General features: G+C 34.5%; 2 long non-coding RNA genes across 12 annotated transcripts in view; both read left to right on the plus strand.

The window, feature by feature from the left end:
* LOC126058351 (uncharacterized) overlaps positions 1-8861 on the plus strand; it is a 103376-nt gene extending 94515 nt beyond the window's left edge. For 8 of the 11 annotated variants that reach the window (XR_007513203.1, XR_007513204.1, XR_007513201.1 and 5 more), the window contains one exon: positions 201-8861. This is a non-coding gene — a long non-coding RNA (uncharacterized LOC126058351). The remainder of the gene's footprint in view (positions 1-200) is intronic. The other 3 variants (XR_007513202.1, XR_007513198.1, XR_007513197.1) reach the window with 2 other exon arrangements.
* A 34-nt stretch (positions 8862-8895) lies between these two features.
* Positions 8896-19621, plus strand: LOC126058353 (uncharacterized). The gene is made up of 3 exons (XR_007513205.1): positions 8896-11250; positions 12942-13126; positions 14940-19621. It is a non-coding gene; the product is annotated as an uncharacterized LOC126058353 (long non-coding RNA).
* The last annotated feature ends 393 nt before the right edge of the window (positions 19622-20014 follow it).

A 20014-nucleotide genomic window follows, 5' to 3' on the forward strand; every position in this document is an offset into this window, starting at 1 on the left:
AAAGCCTTACAGATAACCGACCTATTCATTGGACAGCTAAGTAACAGACAAGTAATTTGCTACAGATGAGATGATTTTACTCCTAGGTCTTCTAACATATTTCACGATTTCTTTTCTCCCTCCCTCCCTTCCTTTTCTTTTTATGTTTTCTTTAACCTTTAGCAGATTCTTGTTTGACAATCCTAATCTTTTTTATTTAGGTTTCTTTTGATTCGGGCCTTCTTGAAAATATGGAGGCTTTGTTTGCTTTTTTATATCCAGTATTCAACTTCACAGTAAGACTAAAAATTATTATTATAGCTATAAATTTTATAGGTACAAATTAAAGTTAAACTGTTTTAATTAAAATCTGAAGGAATTTTTTTTTTTAACTTTCTATACCTTATTTGTTGGTGTTTTCCCATGTCATTAGCTAAAAATCGATGTTCAGGATAAAAGGAGTGTTTGTGTAGTATATCTCATAACCTCTGGTCTTATTTTCTATGAGTATCTTACCCTTTTCTCTATAACAAAGCAGAAAATCTACAAAATAAAAGCAGTTTTTAAAGCATTATTTCCAATCAGGATGATGATCTATTTTGGGAACCTGAAAGTATTTCAGATATAATTTAAGTAATTATATTCAAGGGGTAAAGAATCTTCTGTTTAAATTCTGATTTGAAGGTAAAAAATGTATATAAGACAAAGCTCTCTTTTTCAAATTTTTCTTGTTAATTTTATAAAGATCGTGAATATAATTACCCAGAGAAATGGAATTTTTCTATTATTGACTATAAATTATCTTTCTAATTTTATCTAAAAATATAGTTTATGATTTAGGCTTGCATTTGCAAATAGATAGGAGCCTGCTTCTAAGGTTGTGAATTTATGTGTTCATAGGACACATTATATTTTAGATATGTTTTCCCATGATTTCATAAAAGTCTTTATAGATAATTTTTATTAAAGGCAGCTTTATAACATACTCTTCCCAAAAAGATTTGTTGTTTTCCTTTATTTAACATTACCTTTTATAGCATCATTTATACAGTTCTCTTAGGACATCGATCCCATGGCTAGGCATAGAAAATAGGGAATCTTCCTCAATACTGCTCCTGTGAAACTACTACTGTGCATATTTATATGATCAAGTAGAGAATCAGGAGAGTGTTCTAGAAGGCAGGTAACAGAGCTCTCACTTTTTAAGAATAATCTCACTCCCTCTTTCCCCAGCAAAATATTTTTCCTAAAGGAGCAACATAGCATATATATGGAGGCTAGAATTAAATGCTGATTATTACATGGAAATAATAGTGCCTTGGTGCTCTTAAAAATTACCCAACAAGTTCTTAACCTGTTTGTCTTATTTCAACTATAACAAATATGATACTTATAAATGATAATTTTTGTTCAACTAAAAATACTCCAGGATTAAGCATACAGATACATAGAAATATTTACTTGAATAAATTACAAAGCTTGTCTAATGTGCCATCATTCTTTTATTGCCAGTAAGTTTTTCTAGAATTTGAAAATTAACCCATCAGTGTGGTTTTTTGTTTTTGCTTTTGTTTTCTCCCTAAATGTATTTTAAGTAAAGTTTGAGAATATTAGTCTTATCTGTCTTCTAAATGTCAGGATTTTACATTTACCAGGTGAATCTTTATATCTACGGACTTCAGATGTGAAAGAGGACCATATTGTGCTATTACAATAGCTAAACGAAAATGTCTCTTTTTTAAAAACCCTGAAAATAGATTAAAGAAAAATTGAAATATTTGGGGAGTAAGATATAGAAAAACTGTTGCACTGAATTTTATTATAATAGCGTGCATCCTCATTCCAGTCTCTTTATTACAGAGGAGAAAACAGCCTATCAATAAATTATGTAAAAGATACTTAAAAACTTGACCATAGACTAAATTCCATATTTAACACTAAATATTTCCTTCAATCAGTAATATACCCTATTGGTTGTTATAGAATTAAAGTGCTTTTATGGCACTAGATATCATTACTGATATATGTGCAGGTTATCCATAATTGGATTAGCAAGATTATGCTTCCCATAAATTGATCTCTGAGTTGATGTGTTTAGTCATTTAAAAGCTGACATCCTAAATTGAAATTTTGTTTCTTTCCTTTTACAGGTAGATGTTGCCATCCCTTCGTCATGAAAAAAGTTTTATTCTAAGCAATATTACTCATTTAATATTAACAAAAAGGAGAAAAATTAATGTCCTAAACTTCTAAGATAGATTTGAATCTACTAAATATTTAGACAGATCACTTGCTTAACTGGGAGTTGAAATAGGAGACCATCATCAATGCCTTTTCACCTACAAAAAGCCTTTTTATTTTCTTACTCTTGTCAATAGATTTCTTATAACTGTTTTATGCCTAATATCTTGAACCACTTTAATACAGAAATAACTCCTCCACCAGAAATTGAGTATTTTCTTAACCTTTTTTGTTTATAAAATATATCCCAGGTATTTCTAATGTTTTTTTGCTATATGCAATGAAAAAAGATTAGCAAATAAGTTTGAACTTTTTGTGTTAAAATATACTGTGCTAGGTGACAAGTCAGTTGCTGTTTTTTTGTGTGTTTATTATATGGAAATTTAATTCAATGGATTAATTATTAATATAATTCTTGTATTAATGCAGAAACTTCATGAGTAAATGCACTTCGACTTTGATTAGCATTTGAAAAGTACAGGTTTCCTTCTCCCTTGATTCTGTAGGACTTGAATAATCTGATTATATCTGTACCAGATTATATTCCTATGGTTTGACCTTTGTGTTTTGAAGAAATGTAAATTGAAGAATTTTGTTATTGTTTATAACTACTTTATGCTGTAGCGCTAAATTCTGTTTGAGAAATTCTAAGGAAAAAGAAAATTCTAAACCACTTTTTAAACTAATGTTCCTTAGTTTGATTAACTTTTTATCAAAGATACTCTGTATACTTTTCTTTATACCTTAACCACTTATCACCAATTATTAAAAGAATAGAGTGGTAGAAATTGTAAATCATTTAGAAATGTAAAAACTTAGTCTGCTTATTTCCACATCTCATTATTTTATAATTTTGGGGAATGTGTGTACTAATAGATCTAACATTTTCAGCAATGTAAGTTCTTACAATACCACTAAGACTTTTGTTTTTGCACTTAATGTAATTTAAAGTTTGCATGCAGTTAGTTAAAAATATCGTTTTAGCATGAAGCAATAATGTTCAGTACTTGCTGTTCCATAGTATAAGTCGAAAAAGGTTAAGTGCATAATTTCTTAAGATAGTTTGTTAATTTTAACTTGGTCTACACAGATTTTTATATTATTTTGTTTGCATTTTCTTTAATGTCTTTTCTGGCAGTGTGAAAATGTTGATGTTTGACAAGCAGCATTAAAAGTAGATTTGAAACATATTTATTGCTACATATTTATTTATTTTATTTAGGAACTGAGGAAAAGGACTGAACAGAGCTTGTATTCTGAGGGGTGAAGGGGAAGGGGACAAAAAACTGTTAGGTACTATCTTAGTTGTATAGTACTGATAGAATAGAAATATCACAAGTTGGTGGCTTTAAGGAACAAATTTATTTTCTCACAGTTTAGGAGGCGATTAGTCTGAAATCAGGTGATCTTCATATGGCATGGTATCTGTCTTCCCTTATGATTCTCTGTGCCTAATCTGCTTTTTTAAAATCTCCAAGGGGATTGGCTTAAAACACATCGTGTATATAGATACAGCTTCTTAACATACAAAGGAAACCATTCCCAAATGGAATTATAACCGTGGGTGTAGGAGTTAGGGAGCCCTAGTGGCGCCGTGGTTAAGAGAGCTACTGCTAACCAGACGGTTGGCAGTTCAAATCCACCAGCCGCTCTTTGGAAACCCTATGGGACAGTTCTCTGTCCAACAGGGTCGCTATGAGTCTGAAACGACTCGACAGCAACGGGCTTGGTTTTTTGGGGGGTAGTGGTTAGGATTTATAAGATATATTTTGAGGGAACAAAATTCAATCCATAACAGGTACCATATGTAGTATATATCAAATGGTGAAAAGTGCTATGGAAAACAAATAAAAGCAGGGATGGGATAGCAGAGAAGGTACATTTTTAAATGATGTGGCTAGGAAATGCCTCAGAGAAGATGACATTTGAACAAAAACCTAAAAACAATGAGGGAGTAACCATGTCGATGTCTATGGGAAGAGCCTTTCAGGCAGAGGAAATAGCAAATACTGTGGCAGGAATACTTCTGACGTGTATAGGGAACAACAAAATCTGTGGTTGTGATCAAATGTATGTGAGAGAGAACAGTAGCTAAGAGGATCAAAGAGCTTATAGGGACCAGATCTTACGGCTGTTTCAGGTTTCAGCTTTATCTACAGATTTAATTTTCCACACTTCTTTAAGTGTACCATGACACTTGTGTGTGCCTCAGCCTACTTGACCTTTACAGATAGGACAGAATGTTGTGTATGAATCTGACTCAAGGTTAGAACCTTCATCTGAGACCATTTAGACTTCAAACAAAATTTTTAAATGGATTGTTAATAGGAATGTGTGTGATAATCAAGTTTTTAAGAATCATGCTTTGATGACTGTGAAATTATTTTTTACTTGATCATCTGGAGTCAAAGCTAATGACTCGAACTATAAACCTGGACAGGCCATTTAAAAAGGCATAATAAATAACAGGCCCTCTGCTTCAGCTTATTGGTGTTTGTCATTTCTGCAAATAAACCACAGTCGTCTTTGATTGCCTCCATCCTCGCAATCGTTGCCATGATTAAGAACCTCATTATTTCTCATTCTGTTCCACAGCATCTTAGCTGAGTTCTTTGCCTATAATTATTAGAATTGTTCTATTCTTATAATTTCATTGCCTATAGTAAATACCTGGAGCCTAGGTAGCTCAGTGGTTAAGAGCTTGGCTGCTAACCAAAAGGTCAGCGGTTCAAATCCACCAGTTGCTCCTTGGAAACCCTGTTGGGCAGTTCTGCTCTGTCTTATAAGGTCAGTATAAGTCAGAATCGACTCAACAGCAACGGGTTTGGTTTTTTGTTTTTTTTTAATTTAGTATATACCACTAGTTTAATCTTATTTCTTATAGTTAGCTGCTGTGGAGTCAGCCCCTGACTCATGGTGACCTCATGCGTAATGGAACCAAACTGCCAGAATCATCGCGATCCACGGGGTTTTCCCTGGTTGGTTTTCAGGATAGATTGCCATGCCTTTCCCCCTGGTCAGCCTTAGTCTAGAAGCGCCAGTGAAACACGTTCAGCACCATAGCCACACACAGGCCTCCACTGCCACACGAGTGCTATCTGTGCATGAGATGCATCGGCCTGGAATGAAGCCTGGACCTTCCCACGTGGAAGGCAAGAATTCTGCCTCTAAACCCCCACTGCCTCCTTTAATCTTCCTAAAACACTTTTTTTTTGCCTTATAACAAAATTCAAATTTCTTAGCTTGGCACTACTTAGCTTAGCACCCCATGATCTTGTCCCAGCCTTTTAAGTTTTTCAAAATGAACTAGTCCTGATGGATTGGGTTTTTTGTACCTCTGTTTCTTCATCACCTCCAATTCTCCTCCCCCACCTAATTCCTGTACGTTTTTAAAACCAAACCTGTCCTGTACACTGTTTCACAGCTTTAGCAGTCTGGCATTATTCATTTGTCTCTGCCCTAACACGCCTGAAGGATATAAAACTCATTAATTGTGCCTCATTTATACATGAATATTAGTCTTTTTAAATTTATTAGCATTATGATTAAAATTTTAAGGAAAAAAATGAAGACGAGCCGGTGGACTAAGATATCCAGAATCTCAAAACACCAGCCTAAATATCAGGTCACAAAGTTCAAATGTTAATTTTCTGCTAATAAGTGATATAGTTGATACTTTTCTTCTCAGGTATGTGTAAACCAACCGTAGTATATTTTTTAAGATTGTAAGCACATTAAAAGTATAATGAATTACATATTTTGGTGTTCTGATATTCCAAAAGCAATTAATATAAAGAAGTAATCTGTGTTTATTATTTAAAAGAAATTGCTTATTATATTAAAAGATTAAGAGAAATTCTAAAGTGTCCAATAACAAAAGGCTGATTAAATAACATGCTCAGTGTAATAACTGCAATTATAAAAAATAATGTAGATGGATGTTTAATGAGATATAAAGTTATTCATGATTAAATATAAAAAGTTATCAAATAACATGTGCAGACTCACTAGAATACATATACTAACCTGTTTCACTGGTTTACTCTGGGTGTGAGATAAATCTTACTATGGGGCAGCAGAGAATTATATCCTTGTTTCTTAAGACCATAAAAATAAGCATGTACTATTTCTGTGACTGGGGGAATTTTTGTTTTTAAAAAGGAGAGAGAGAAATACTTGAAAAAAATAAAAGTGACTATTTCAAGCAGCCTTACCGGGTTCAGGAACTTTAGAAATGATCATGAAAAATTAACTAACATGGGAAGAACTTCAAAATCAGCTTCAGATGAGCAGTTTGCTTTAACTCGTTCAAGCAGTGTTGAAAGGGGATTCAGCAAGAATCGTTTCACTGTCGTTTCCCCACCCTCCCAGCCCCAAAAACCTCAGAAAGTAAGTATAAGAAAAGTGGGTTGATGAAATAATTTTTAAAGTGTACTGATAAATTATGTAAGAAAAAACGAACCTGATTTATTTATAATTATAAATAATAATGCAGTGAAACTGACTTCTAGATCTAAAAACTTAAGCATTTTTTTCAACTTAAAAATGAATGTTTTTAAATTTTTCCTAGCATGAAATACATAGGCATAGAAACCTTGTAAATGGCAAAAACTATTTAAAAATCACGTATTTTTACCACCCAAAGATAACTACTATTGCTAGCCTTGTATTAATTATCCCCTTCTAGTTTGCATTAGAGAACTTATTTCTTAATTCCATTAGTTAGTGTCCACAGATGAGAAAGAGCACCTCTAGTAGAGAAGAGACACCGCAAGAGATGCTTCTGGCTTAGAATTTATTTTTCTTTAAATTTGAGTTTCATCTAAAAAATTAGTTTTTTAATCCATTCTATAATACTGTTAAAAAAATGTACAAAACTAGAATTCATTAGTAATTTTTTCTCAGTATTTCAGTGAGTTCGAGGATACAGGAAGATGCGTCTTGTTTATCCTGCGTCTTCCTCTACCACACCTGCACATTCTCCCCAGAGGTGCCTTTCCAGAGTGTGAACAGCCTGTGGAACAAGGGAGGTCACTGAAGGGTTTAAGCAGAATAAGGAAAACAGCTAGTGAAATAGGTGTACTGGGCAGATTTTCTGAGAGAGAAATCTAAGACCAGCATACTAATTAAATTATGGGTTTGTTTATTCCTTTCTGCTTCAATAATCACGTCAAATTTGTCAAGAAGTTGAGTTCTAAAATTGTAGAATTCACAGTTGTTATTCAAAAACATTTCTTTTTAACAATAATTATGAATATTTCAGTTCAGGCACATGGTTATGGTTATCAATCAAAATGTAAATATGACAGTAATAAATGAACTAATAGTAAATGTTTGGTCTACTTACTATAGTGAATATATTTTTCTCAGAATTTTACTCATTATAATGCAAGCTAAAATCAGAGTCTCGACCCATTTTCCCCATGCTAATATTCTATAATTTAACTAAAACACTTAAGACCAGTAGTAGTTAATTTAGAAAAAGAAGTTTTAGAATCTGAAAAACAAATAGGCTAATGGTATATTGAGGGGAGGGTGTCTAAAAATCTGATTCTTTATCTGGAGTGGGGGTACTTGTCACCGAGATAATAAGACTCCTTTTTATGCCACCTGTGTCTGTTGCATCCTTTGAAATAACAGGAAAAAGACTCAAAAGTAAAGCTTCAGGTCTATGTAGTTAAGCTATCAGACCATTTTTTTTTAATCAGTGTGTCTTTGATGTGTTCAGATACTTCCACAATTCAAGGAGTTTGGAGCTTTGATAACTCGCTTTGTCTAGAAGTCTTACACAGATAACTCTTGCTCTTCATAGCTAATTCCTCACAAACTAGACCTGTTAGTGAAGTATTTTGGCGCCGAATAATTAACGAATGTATCCCTTTACAATTTTCCTTACATGTGTGACTCTAAAATTAATCGTAAGCAGTTTTCTAAAACTTAACTGCTGAATGCCAGACAATACTCATTACCTTCCTTATTTTTAGGCAAAGAAAAAGCCTAAGGTAATTGTTGCTTTAGAATAGGACTTTAACATCAAAACTGTAAAAACAACACATAGCATAGTGCCAATATTTAGGAAACTTTAGGTAGATAATTCCTTGATAGGATTTACCCTGAGACATATCATAGGAAGCATGAGAATAGCTGATGAAATCATCTCGGTCTGACCTGCATAAGTATTGGCCATGGAAAGGTCTAAAGTGAAATCTTAGGCTGCAAATTTCTTTGCTAAGTTTACTTTTCATTATATTTAATTTCTTATGGTAGTGTTATAATCTGTTTTGTAGGAAATTTTGCTGTTTAAATTTTAATATAACTTTAATGCATGTGTACCATTTGTAATTTTAAAATTCATGATAACTGATGTTTTTTCCAAGTTAATATAATTTTCTTTCATGTATAAGAACAATACTGAAACTAAGCTGAAAACAGATCTGATACATAGTCAATATCCAATAAATATTTGAAATAATGAATTAATAAGTCTGATTTATTTAACATGGTGGTTTTAAAAGGTAAATCAGGGTTTTTGAAATTCTGTTATCAACATGCAAATAATCTTATAATTCTAGAGCCTTGTCTGTGTTTTCAAAGTGTTTACTTTTAATATTCCGTAATTTTATAATTAGTGTTTCTTAGTTGAAAACATGGAAGTTCTCATAGAGATAGTAAAATCAATGTTTTAGATTGAATAATTCTTTTTATACTGTACTTTTGATTGTTTCTCAGTCCTATGAAAATTTTGCCTAATATAGGCATGTCTGAAGAAGGAATTCAGGACTCATACAAGAATTAAGAGCAACATGCAAAATAAGTAAATCTTTGTAAACTAGAAGTGATAATGTCTATTACATTAATTTGATAACTCTAGACATCAGAAGCTATGTTATTTTTTACCACTTTGTCCTCATTTTTAAAGTCTCAGACAGTGAAACTTCCATCACTTAATGCTCATTCAGTGATGTGTATACAGCTGTTCATTCCCCCAACAAGTCACTTTGTTCAGAGGCACTTGTCTCAGGTGCTGGTCTCTATGATGGCATCAAGATGCAATTTATTAAGGTAACAATTGAGCATGTATGAGAAGCTAAAGCTTTCCCACTGGGGTAAAAGGCCATGAAATGAAGCAGAACAAAAGATTGTGGCATACTAAAGTCATATTTCTGAATATTACACTAAAGAAGTATTTAGGTAGCTTGTAATTTTCCCAGAGGAATGACAATGTAAACAGAAGCTTAAACTGTTCCTATAGAAGAGAAGTGTAATTGTGTTTAAATACTTGAAAATTATCTCAGCATCGGTTAGTAGTGTGGCTGTAAGTAAGTTGCTATCTCTCTCCAAGCCTCTCTTTCTTCAATTGTGAGTACACCTACTCCTCAGTTATCAACTATCTCATTATCCAACATTATTTTGCACATTGACAATGTACACCTGGCCGTGACGAATGCCAAGATGTGAGGCAAGAGTAACATTGGCTGTGATTGTTAAGGTTATGTGTCAACTTGGCTGGGCCATGATCCTCACTGGTTTGGCAGTTAAATAATGATGTGATTTGGCAGTTAAGTAATAATGTAATTTCGGCAGTTAGATGTGGTCAACTTCCATTTTCACATAATGCTGATTTTGCATGACGATCTGGTCTTTGGAACCTAACCATGTTAAGTGAGGGGTGGGTGTAATAGTTGTAACTTGGTCCTGTCTGGTCCCAATTTTTATGCCAGAAGAAAGTCAGCTTCCAATATATCCATTTTACAAGTAATTTGATACACTGACATCATATTACTTATGAAAACAGAAAAAGGTTACTTTTCTTGTATACCAGTGTAGAGACCTCAGTAGCACCTTAGAATTACTGAAATTATATGTTTAAGTTTGTTATTATAGAAAAAAAAATTGGGGATTTGATTCTCCTACCCTTTGTCAGACAGGCACCTTGACTGTGAGAAATGGTTAACAAAAAGGACAAAAAAAAAAAACCACTGGAACTTGGAGAAGAAGAGTAAATGAGAAACACAAGAAGTAACATTTTAAGTTTTATCAGACAGACATTAAATTCATGGGGCATTCTGGAGTACTAAATGATTTAGTTAACTGAAGTCTATAATGATCTTAAATCTTTTTGACTTTTCTAAAACGTAAAAATTATATTTTAGTATATTTTCTATTGCCTTAACAATTTTATGAGTAAAGATCTTATTACCAAGTCTAATAGAGTATTATGTAGTATACTACAGGTATAGGAGCTTTAAGAGTTGTGCTGAAGTGTGTTTTAAGCCCTGTCACCTAGAGGCTGTTTGCTTTCTTAAGATTGACTTTGTTCTCAAAGTAGAGCGCACGTGACTATTTCAGGTTAAATAAGGATTCAATCTGAAGAATTCCAGTTTCATTTAAGGTAAATTTCACTCTATTTGAAACTAAATATTACATTATATTCATGATTTGACAGCACATTTGAAAGATTAAAAAAAAACAAAACAAAACCCATTGCTGAGTCAATTCCAGTGCATAGCAACCCTATAGGACAAGAGTAGAACTACCCCCATAGGATTTCCAAGGCTGTAAATCTTAATGGAAGCAGACTGGTGCATCTTTCTCCCACGGAGTGGCTAGTGGATTGAACCTCCGACCTTTCGATTAGCAGCCAAGCGCTTTAACCACTGCGCCACCAGGGCTCCTTATATATACCCTAAAAGATCAAATTACAAACTTTTTCAGTTGTAATCTCTTGGCTGTAAACAAGGCAGTCTCTCCTACTGCCAGAAATAATTTGGGTCAGAGGGGAGGGAGTTCTCAAGAATAACTACTTACTTGTACAGCAATGTTTATTGCAGCACTATTCACAATAACCAAAAGACAGAAACAACTGAAATACCCATCAACAGATGAATGGATAAAGAAAATGTGATGCATACATACAGTGGAATACTACTCAGCCAGGAGGAAAAGTGAAGTTTTGATATATGCTACAATATGGATGGAACTGGAAGACATTATGCCAATTGAAATAAGTCAATCACAAAAGGACAAATTGTATGACCTCATTTTTTAAAAAGAAAAGGCAAATGTATAGAAAACAAAGTTTATTAGTGGTTACCAGGGGCAGCAGGGAAGGAGAAAGGGGGGCTGACAGTGATAGAAAAAATCTCATTAAGGGTACAGTTACACTTTTTGTCCTGTACAATAATTTTGTAATTGCTGTCAGTAAGCTGTACACCTGTTAAAAAAAATTGAATTGACAAAAGTTGTGTGATACATTTATGATGATGACAAAAAAACTTGAGGCTGATTATGTACAAGCAAAAACCGCACAGGATTTGGTTTCTTGATTTGGAGATTTAGCGTCATGGTTTCATGGAACATCCTAGTTAATTGGCCTAATAACATGTTTAATGCCTCTGTCCTACCTCCTAGTTTGTTGCATAGCATCTGGGGTCTTAAAAGCTTGTGAGGTGGCCATCAAAAGCACAATAATTGATCTGTATTTGCCTTGAACAAGAGAGGAAAGAGGAATAGGAGGAGGATATGGAATATGTGGCTACTTGCCTCCATGAACAACTGCCTCCTTTGCCATGAGACTAGAAGAATTGGATTGTGCCTGACTACCACTACTGAACATTTTGATCAAAGATTCTATATGAGAATCCCGATCAAAAAGAGAAAATGTAGAATAGAATTTCAAATTCTTGTGGACACTAGACTTCTTGGAGCCATGAAGATGTTGTGAACCCCTCAAACTATAGCTCTGAGATTATCTCTAAACCTTAAACCAAAACATACCCCCTGAAGTTTTCTTAAAACCAAACAATAGTTCAGCTTAACTAGTGAAAAAAAAAAAAAAAGTCTGCCTTGACCATTATGCTCTTTTAAGAACTATATGGGATCAAATTGACGACAGCAACTCAAAAGGTAGGAAACTTCAGGGCAGTCGATACATGTTAATGGAAAAGGAACAGCTCAGAAAAGGAGGGTGAGAATGGTTATACACTTGAAGAATGTAGTCCGTGTCGCTAAATGGTACGTGTAGAAAGTGTTGAATTGGTGTATGTTTTGCTGTGCATATTCTCAATAATAACAATAAAATTGTATATAAAGAATGACTACTTGTTTTGATCATGGCTATGTTATATACATATACAGTAGGGCAGCTTTATTTTTAAAAATCTGTTTTCAAAGCATGTGATAAACTGAGGTGATAATTTGAGGTTTCAAATTCTATAAATGACAATACAATTCAGTTTCATCAAAAATAGGCAAATATTTTTAAATGCTTTGTTTCTGTCTGCATTTTTCATGTATTTTTTTATTAAGGGTTTATTTTATGTCTAGTACTTCGCTATACTCTTAAAAAAGATAGTCCCTGCTGGCAAACAACGTTTAGCCTACGTGGGAATATCAGACTAACATACAAGAAACAACTAAGGAATAATGGAGTAGAAACCCTTGTCTTGCTGACTTGAAGTGCAGTAGAAGCTCAAAGGAAATGTGGGTTTGGATTAGTCAGAGAAGGCTTAGAGGAGATGGAAGATGAGCTGGGCTGAAAGGATGGAAAAGACTGATTAGGTGAAAGGAAGGAATGAGACTTTCAAGTGCAGAAAAGATGAACCAAGGAGTAACCAGATAGAAATCAGTGAAGTAGATAAAATAGACTGAGTGACTATTAAGGAATAGGGAGGGAAATAAGTATAACCATGTTTGAGATTGTTTTCCTTCCTTTATGTAAGGTGCCCTCCCTAATTGAAGAAAACAAGAGTATTTGGATTGCCTGCAACCCTTGGAGAGCCAAGGTGTGATGCTTTGAAGATCAAACCACAACTTGTAAGAAATATTGGAAAGAAATCTAGGCATAAATAAGACAAATTTACCGTAAACCATGAGGGGGTCTCTGGCTCTTAACTCAGCAAATCAGGTGAGAAATTTTAAGAGGGAAAGGTTGCATAGCCAAAATTCTATCAGGGATGTTTTTTACCCTAGGTAAGATTGACTTCACCCCACTATGAATGATTGTGAGTTCATACCACAGTACCATTAAGCCAAATGGAAATACTCCTCTTCCAAACCTTCTGATGAGCTTATCCAAGCTCATGTTGTTTACACCTAGAAAGCCCTTCCCTGTCTAAATCTTTAACTTTTCTAAATCTTACTTATTATGCATGAAACTTTACAAGATCGCTTTTTAGCTTGACCAGAAATATCATTTCTCTTTTGTGCTTCCATATCTGAATTACATTTAATGTATTCTGCCTTGTGGGCAGGGGCTGTCTTATTCTTTATTGTATACTTTGCAAGACTAACATATTGTCTTAAACATAGTGGGAACACTGTTTAAGTGGCAATTGCTGAAACTCAGCAGTAATAGCTTTATGATAATATGTTCTGGAAAACCTGAGTATCAGCTAGGTAAATATAGAAATGCCCAGGCTCTTTCCTGTTTAGGAATTCTCCACATTTTACTATTTCACTTATGAGTGCTCCTGACTTATTACCAAAACCAAACCAAACCAAATTCATCGCCATCAAGTCGATTCCTACTCATAGTGACCCTATAAGGACAGAATAGAACTATCCCATAGAGTTTCCAAGGAGCGGCTGGTGGATTCGAACTGCCAACTTTTTGGTTAGCAGCCAACTTCTTAACGACTGTGCTACCTTGGCTCCCCTATCATACTACCTTATATGTGTGAAGTCTTAGCTAGCTTAAAGCGTCCTTTGTTTTTTCCCTAAACCAAAGCCAGAAACCTGTGGGTGGGTGTATGAATTGTCAGAAGGACTACGGAATTTTGATACCCCTTCTTGAGGTCCTTGAGTCATCTAATTCTTTTTTTTTTTTAGCCAGAGTTGAAAAGTGTTTAATAGATATGTCTTTAAAAATAGCACTGTTTTTACATGACTTTGAAAAGTGGGTCTAACCCTGTGCTAATCCGTTTTCAAAAGCTTATGTTCATAGATTGATTTTGTCTTTTATTCAGGAAGACACTATGTTAGCACAACATGTACTGGCCATTATGTTCTTTTGTCTTTCTCTTAATTCTGATGATTTCCAACCTTTCCAATGAAGTGAAACATTCTGAGGCATGTAACTTTACTGTTTTTTGCTGGCCTTTATTTGTGTGTCTCTGAGGAGATGGGAGATGGTAATAGAATGAAAGTCATTACATTAAAAAAATACTCTTCAAGAAACACCATTACAATAATCACAAAACAAATGTACTGAGCATCTGTTGCGAACTTTAAAAGTGACTTTAAAGTTAATGGAATGCTTCTGAATGCCTTTGCTTCCTGGAGCCATGTTATTAAGTAAAATAGGCTTTCTCATAAACTTCCTTGGACAATTTTATAAGAGACCATCCAAATCACTTCAAAAAAGCTTTCAGAAATCTAAGAAGGCAAAGAAAATTGTGGATCAAATGTAAAGCATTTGTTGACTGCTAGGACATTTGTTTTAAGTCACACTTAGAATGTAAAAAAAATTATTTTTATGTACTTTTAGAGCTTTTATATAAAATGTATAGGACATTTATACATATATATATGTTTTCAAAAACCTGATACATAACTTTTTTTCTAACATCTGTTACTGTTGGGTTTTAGTTTGGCTTTGAGGGTGGTGGATATATTCATTATACTTAACATTTAGCCAAAGTCAGGAATTCAAACAGTAATTAAAAATGGTTCTTATGGTGAAGCAGTTTCCCCTCTATATTGATTTGCCCTATGACCAGGTTTCCAGGCATGAATTTTGACACCACTACTGCCCCCCTAAAAAAGATGAAAGCTGACTATACCACGAGGTACCTAGAGCATGTGGAGAAAGGACTGAGACTGGAAGCAGACAACAGGCATTGTCTGTACAGAGCAGAGTACCTGACAACATCTCGCTCTAGTAAAAAAAAAAAAAGTAGAGGGCGATAAATGGCACATGAGAAGATCCCCTCAGCACAAAACCGTGAGTAACTTTGGGGACTTAAAGGGGGATTGAACAGTTGTCACTATTGATGCAATAAAAAATGTGTTCATTTTGTAATTTGTGGCCTGCATGCTTGTAAATTAAGATCCACTGAGTTGTCAAGAACTAGGCTTTCCTGGTTTGTGGGTGAGAACTTAGGCCAAAAAGGAACCTGTGATCTTTGCCGTAAGACCTGAGGCAAAGTTTATGTGAATCTGGATAACTAGATTGGGACCAGTTATTGGGCCTTTGCCTGGAAACCAGTTAGAGAATCTTAGTCTTGATATATCAAGGAATAGGAAGGCATTATAGCCTTTTGAAACAAAATGATGAAAGCTGAGTTTTGGAGGTTGTATGTGCCAATACTATACATAAAAAGATACTAAAAAATTGTCTTGTGGCAAAGAAAATGAGCATGTGACTATTGTAATCTAGGAGTGAAGAAAATCTAAACAGAATACTGGCAATGAGAATGAAGATGAAAGAATAAATTTGAGATACTTCAATGGAAAAAGTTGTAGAATATCATGATAAAAGGGAGTGTTGGGTAAGAGAGGTGTCAAAAATTATATGTTTTTTATCTGGAAGACAGTGGTAGTATAACTGAAAAAAAGTGAACCGGTAAAAGAAACTAGTTTGAGAGGGAAAGATATTCAGTCCCACTCTTGTAATATTGTGCTTAAGATGCTGTCCAGGCATTCAATCTGAAATGCCTTGATTAAAAGTCGCTGGATATACAGACCTGTCATTCTGTGTAAAAGTCAGGGCTGAAGAGGTAAATTTGGCAGTGATCCACATAGAGCTGGTAAGAGAGGACAGCTAACTGAAGCTCTTTACCAAGGACAGTGGATCCCTTTCTTAAATTGTATATGTTGTAGTTGTGTAGGACAGAGTAGGACTGCCCCACAGGGTTTCCTAGGCTGTAAATTTTTATGGGAGCAGATTGCCAGGTCTTTTCTTCTTCAGAGTGGCTGGTGGATTCTAACCACGAACCTTTCAGTGAGCTACTGAGTGCTTTAGCCATCGCACCACCAGGACTCCTTTGAATATGTGTTATGAATGCATGCCCACACACAAATTTATGTAAATAAACTATTCGATTAAATATGTCATCTTAAATAAAGCATTTCCATAATTGAATTAAAACTCTCCCCTTTAGAGTGGCACATCTTAAGCTTGTGCCTGTAAGAAAATCTCTACACTTGTGTATCAGTTATGAGGGTCAGTGACTGAAATGTGTTAATACTTTTTAACCTTATCTTCTCTTGCATTAATGAAACAAAGATCTTTTCCAATATAGAGAACTTAAAATACAAATAATCCAGTCAGTTAAAACTTGTAAAATTGACATAGCTTTATTTCTAAAATGGAAAGGCAAGTAATTGAATTGGGGGAAATGTGCTGGTCTCCAGTTTCAAGAAACAGTACAGCACAAAGACCTGGCCTTCTGGCTAACGAGCTATAATAATAAACAGAAATTTGAAAACCAGGAAGATAAGTTTTCCAAGAGTGCACTGTGGCATTTCAAAGGAGGTTTAACAAAAAATTCAGGAAGACGGCCAAAAATAGGTTTAGATAATTGAGATTCCTTATTTGAACACTTGTTTTTGATGGAGAAACACACTAAAGAGGAAATGAAGGTTCTTAGAGGTCTGAAATTTTTTTCTTTCTCACCGTAAATCTGATTTGCTTCTGAAGAAAGGCTTTAAAACCCCTCCCTCTCCCCCCCCAAAAAAGATCAAATAGGAATTCAGTACTGCTTAAACTGTAGTCAAGGAGTTGCAAAATGACCAAAACAAAAATTTAAAAAAAAAAAGGCAAATAATATTTTTTGTTTTCTAGGAGCTAAACCTTGTTTAGTAGAATTCCTACTTAGAAAGTTAACGTATCTGCTGTTTACCTAGTTAGTACTTGCCATGAGAAGTAGCTCCCCATCATTAGATAGAAATACCAAATTACATCTTTGATTGATTTTTTAAATGTTCTACTGTAATGATAAAAGGAGCCCTGGTGGCACAATGGATAAAGTGCTGGGCTGCGAACCGAAAGGTCAGTGGTTCAAACTCACCAGCTGCTCTACAGGGGAAAAATGTGGCAGTCTACTTCCATAAAGATTACAGCCTTGGAAACCCAATGGAGCGAATCTGCTCTGTCCTAAAGGGTCACTATGAGTCAGAATCAACTCAATGGCAATGGGTTTGGTTTCGGTTTTGCTGTAATGACATGTAAGGAAACCTGAAATGTTACTCTGCACTTCCAAAATAGCCTTTAAAAAACTCAGTAATACGTCCTCTGGATCTTTTGGACGATTTTACCTCAAACCTTAAGTCATTTGGTGAACCTACAACTTCAAGTCATGTTATCCACAACTGGAAGCATTTTCTGTGTTTTCAGTCTAGTTACATCTAACCTACATGCCTGGTCTGCTGACTTCTATTTTTTTTCATGACTCCTAAATTATGGAGGTAGGTCAAGATTTAATATTGATTATAGTTAAGTGGTATTAATTCTGAACTTGTATTCTCTTAATGTTTCTTTAATTACCAAGCACTAGTATAGCTTTGGAAACCCTGGTGGCGTAGTGGTTAAGAGCCACGGCTGCTAAGCAAAAGGTCAGCAGTTAAATCCACCAGGCGCTCCTTGGAAACCTTATGAGGCAGTTCTACCCTGTCCTGTAGGGTCACTATGAGTCAGAATCGACTCCACGGGTTTGGTTTTTGGTATAGCATTGCATTAGCAAATTATGTATATCCCAGTTTTGGTTGGGTTACTTTGATTAAAAGTATAATTTTGTGTAACTTTTAACTACATGTCTATATTTTTACATAATTTTGTATGGGATTATCCACGTAAACGTCTAATAGAAAATGCCATGTTTGTTTTTCCTGTAGTCTTTAACTTAAATCAACTCTTTCAGATTGTATTATATGAACTATCCTAGTCCATCTTTGAATCTACTATAATTCTTGTTTTTATATGTGCCTGTTCACTGAGACGATAGCTTTCCAAATTTTTCAGTTCAGTTTAGTCTATTGGATGCCCAACACTGGAGGGGAATATAAATATGTATAAGGCACAGTCCTAGTCCTCATCTTAAAAGGACTCATGCAACCTCAGACGTTGCAGCCAGACTTCTTGGGACAGACTTCCTGTATTTGACTTTCCAATTGGGAGCCCCCAAAAATTGAAATTACCAAAAGTATTGTGAAACGTTGAGCATAACATGAAATAAAAACACTTGGTATTTGGTGTGTTTTATAGCTTATGGGTAAAAAACCACTTGTTTTAATGATTTCTGGATTTGAGTGTTGGAATGAAATCTGAAGGTGAAGAAGGCCTTATATGATTAGACAGGCTTAGGCATAGGTTAACATTTAAGTTTTGGGAGCAAGGTCCTATTTTGCTGCCTTTTTTTTTTTTTATGCTATGCTTCATATTCATTTCCCATTCATTCATTAAGGTGTTAGCTTTTATCCATTAAAAGATTTTTGTGGGTGAATCTAGATTGTTCATATACATATTAAGGCATTTTCTAAGCTTAAAAATTATGAGAAGACGATTTTTGTGATGAAATTTATACTTTTCATAGTACCATTAAGTCTGATAAACTTGAACATGCCATTGTAATGACTCATCCTTCTGTGTATGAGATAATAGGTGTATATGGTGACAGAACAAGGCTTCATTACGGTTGGCTAGGGACAAGCTGCTGCCATTAGCACAATTTAAAATTCAATCCAGTTAGGAAGTTAAGTGGTGCTATAGGGAAATGTTGAAGTTTGGCTTTTTTTTCCCCCCTAAAGCAGGCAAGAGTTTTTAACTTGCCCGTGGCGCATCTGACTTTACCTGTTTTCTTCAAACTACATTTGGCTCCCTCCCTTTCTAAAATGACTCAACTTTATTTGCATGTCTTGGCATCCCAGTTACAGTGTCCACTCAATTTTGGAATGAACACAAGAGGCTGAGATGATATTGACAGGTGCATCTCTAGATGACAATCTCTGAAATATTTACTAAATAAGAAACTCAACCCACTCTGAAAGTATGCTTTTCCTAATACATATTTTTTAAATTGTGGCAACCTATCTCCTTCTAAAAACATCTTCATTGTGATCTCTTGTGAGAAACTATTTAAAAGGCTTAAGTTATTTTAATTTAAACTTATTGTCAATCTTAGGAACTGTGCTTGCAGAAAGCTCCAGAAGGGCAGGAATTTTTGTTCCTTGCAGGATCTCCAGTGTTTATGATAGTATTTGGCACATGACAGGTGTCAATAAATATTGATTGAATTAATGAATGTTATGTCTCCATAGGTAATATGTTTCTATTAGCACATTAAAAAGAACATTGTATTATCTCAAAAGCTTCCTCCAAATGTGAATGACTAAGAACACATTAATAACAATTTAAAAATTTCCTATTATTTGCTAACCTGTACTTAAATTTTTTCTTCAGTGTTTACTAGTTAGCAGTTTTTAATAATCTTATCAGCACTGTACAGAATTAGACAGTGTTACATGTATAACCATGCCAGTTGTAACTAGTTAAATCACATGGATACCAAAAACTTAGCAAAAAAGAAATATTATGCTCAAGAGTATAATGCTAGCAGGGAGCCAGGCCAACCCCAAGATAAGACAACACACTAAAACAACTAAGTTGGCATTTCTGCAGAAAAGAGAGGATGGGTAGCACAGAAAAAAAAAAAAAAAATTAGAGCTTTTTTTCTTAGTTGGATCATTATTTTCAATTCCTAACCTCAACATCACAAATCTTGAAGTGTTCTGTACTTTATATATAACCTTTTGTGGCACTCTTGATTTCTTTAAAAAAGTCTTTCTTCCCCTCAAC

The sequence above is a fragment of the Elephas maximus genome, chromosome 14 (genome assembly GCF_024166365.1).
Source record: "Elephas maximus indicus isolate mEleMax1 chromosome 14, mEleMax1 primary haplotype, whole genome shotgun sequence".
NCBI classification, from domain to species: Eukaryota; Metazoa; Chordata; class Mammalia; order Proboscidea; family Elephantidae; genus Elephas; species Elephas maximus.